The sequence below is a fragment of the Hippocampus comes genome, unplaced genomic scaffold (assembly GCF_001891065.2).
Source record: "Hippocampus comes isolate QL1 unplaced genomic scaffold, H_comes_QL1_v1.1 scaffold48, whole genome shotgun sequence".
NCBI classification, from domain to species: Eukaryota; Metazoa; Chordata; class Actinopteri; order Syngnathiformes; family Syngnathidae; genus Hippocampus; species Hippocampus comes.
In genome coordinates, this window is record NW_017808403.1 from 557,412 (window position 1) to 560,603 (window position 3,192).

Below are 3,192 nucleotides of genomic sequence, written 5' to 3' on the forward strand. Positions count from 1 at the left end.
GTTGGGGGGGGTGCCTGTGCCTTTGATGTGGAAAGACGTCCTTCGCTCGGGTGGTTGAAGTGACTTTTGGCAGCACCACTGATCCCGAAGGGCCCGGGCAGATGACATTGACGCGGGGACACGCCCGTTTCCAACGGCGCTCACCCGGAAGAAGGTCGCGATGGGGCCGCTCCCGGCTGACTTTAGGCGGCGGGCCGACGACACCCTGAACCGGTCGCGGGGCACCTCCAGAGACCGACCACCAGTCGCGTCCACATCCACGCCGTCACCGAGTGGGAATCTGGTCCCGGCGGGTGGACCCCCGCGCCATCGGCAACTATGCCAACGCCTGCGCCGTAGGGGTGGAAAAAAACAAGAAAAAAAGTTGGGCGAACTCCAAATTTCAAAGGCGGTAAACTTTGCACCAATTTGAAATTGGGCAATTCAAGTCGCTCCTCTCCGTTTGGCCGCATTTCACAACAAAGAAGAAGAAAGCGGTCGTATTGTCCGCCCAACTTGAAGGAGCGAGGAAAAGCTCCTCGGCAAACGACTTTCTTGCACGCTTTTGTTGCGCCAAGGTGAATGGCGCAAACGGTGGATCTTTTCAAGTTGTTCCAAAATGAAAAAAAGAAAAAGACAAGCTGCTTGAACCCCCTCCACAGATGGACGTCGTGTTTTTGTTGTGTGTGTGTGTGTGTGTCTGTGTGTGTGTGTATGTGCGTGTGTGTTTTTTTCAAGTGTCGAGCGGAACAATGTGATGCGACGCCGCCCCGGTCCCGGCGCGAGGGTGTCGCGGGCGCGGCGGCTCTAATGAAGGCGCTTCCTGGGCGAGCGTCATTAGCGGCCAGCGGCGACAATGGCAATGGGCGGCCGACGCGTCTTGCGTCGTCTTTGGTCGACACCTTCGCGCGCCCATTGTGGCCTTTGTGCTCGCCGCCTCGCATTGAGCCCGCCCGGCCCGCGGTGTCCCGATACCTGCCCCCGACCCACCACCGCGTCCCCTCGGCTCTTTGTGGCGGACGCCCCCCCCCCCAACACACACACACACACACACACACACACACACACACACACCCTGAATGGCACTGGGCGCGCTGCGGTTGGCTTGTTTTGTCGTGTTTGGGGAGGGAAAAAGGTGCCGGCGGCCATCGACGGCAACCTTTTCTTTGTCCTTTTGGCGTCCTTGTCCCGCTTGGCCGGCGCGACGTGAAAAGAAACGTCTCTGCTGACGTCTTTTCCGCAAAATGTTGGCGGCTGGCGATCACGCCGCAGCGGTGCGTGGCAAGTGTAAGTTGAGGGGTTCGTTGTTTTTAGTGGATAGCTCTACTTTATGAACGGCAAAAGGAGAGATGGAATCCTTTAAATGCAGTTTTATTAAAAGACTTTTATTTAAAAAAAAGACGTTTGCCCCGCAGCACGTTCGAGAACACGACACTCCTCGTCACTAAAATCACTTCCTGCTTCGCTTACTTCAACAGCCAATCAGAATCTAGCAACATAAAAACACGTCGAAGCAATTATGAAGCAACAGAATATAATTTTGGTATTTTAAACATGAAATAATATGATGCTCAAACATAAAACGATCATTAATAATATAACATAAGCTTACACAAGTAACATATGGGTCGGACTTGGCTCCAAGATTGGGGTCCCCTGTTCAGCCCCAACACCTGCACCAGATTTGTGGGTCAAGCATTCTCCGCCGAATTGGAGAGGACGCCGACGGGGAAGGCGCATTCAAATGCTTTCGTTCTGGTTGCGCCAACTCAACCTCCCCCCCCCCCAAAAAAATAAAAAATAAAAATAATAATAATGAGAGTAAAAATTATTTACTTGACAAAGCGAGTGCATGTGGCGCAAAGCCAATTCAGAAAGTTGTACGTTTCGACAATATCGCAGAAGATAAAAAGACTGCGCGTGGCTTTGTGATCCAAAACGTTGTGGAAAAAACGCGGACGCCACCTGTGAACTCCGCACCGACGCAAACTATCGCGGATAAGCCAAAACTAAAGTCGACAACCGAGCCGCCCTTTTGAAAATGGCATATTTGGCAGATTTGATGCGGATGAAGTGTTCCGCCCTGGTGTGGGGGGGTGGGGTGTCGTCCCATTTCCCATTGCGTCGGGGAAGCATTTCAAACGCACTTGTTGCGTGCGAGGCCCGAAGCGAGCAAAGGCGGCGGCGCGTGCATGGCTAATGTTCGCCTCCCGCTTTCAAGCGCGACTTGGGGGAGCGCGCCGTGAAAAAAAAAGGCAGAAGGCGTCTCCGCCGAGGTGTCGCGGCCTCTTCGAGCTCGAAATTGGCGGAGCGAGCGGCGGCGACCGAGACCCATTTAGGCTCTCGGCCGAGGTAAGAGATTGACGCGCTTGGTCCCGGGGAGGATTGGCTCGGATTTGTTTTCGCACCTCGCGGCGCGCGCCGCCTCAGCGGGCAGATCCATCAACGCTCGCACGCCTCCTCTCTTGCCATTGTCTAAAAGCCGCAGTGGCACCTTCGCCTCCGTCGTCACCTCGGCCTCTTGACACCGTTTTCCATTTCGGGCTCGCTTTCTTTCGCGCGATCGACGGCAAGCCCCCGCGTCGCCACTCTCTCGCATTCATTTTTTAGTGTTTCCCTCCACCGAGGTGTCGGCTGGCTTTTGGAAGCAAAAGTCACGAGGAACGGTTCCGCTGTGCTTGCGGGTCCAGTCCGCGGCTCACGCTCGTGAAGCGAGAATTGATTCCCGGACGCTGACTGACATCGGCGAGAAGGACGATGACGCGTCTTCTGCTGCGTGGTGGGGTGGAGGGCGGATTCGATTGCCACCAGAGGCTGAGTAGATCAGGGGTCCCCAACCTTTTTTGCCCCACGGACCGGTTTATGTCAGACAATATTTTCAGGGACCGGCATTTAAGGTGTGGCGGAAATAATACAACAAAATAATATGGTATGAGCTGCATGAAAACTGTGGTGTTTTCGAAATATAATAATAAACACAAGGAGCGTCTAATCTGGCCGCAACACTCCAATCGCTATGGCAATGTTTAATGCCTTCAAAATACGATACAACGCAAATTCAAAGTGCATGAAAATGACGACTCACCACAGCACCGAGCTTGATTTTCTGCAACCAGACGGTCCCATCTCGGGGTAATAGGAGAGACAATGACACCGCAAGTGTGTGGTTTATGTCCAGTCTACTTCGTAATTTTGTTTTCGTCGCCGTTGCTG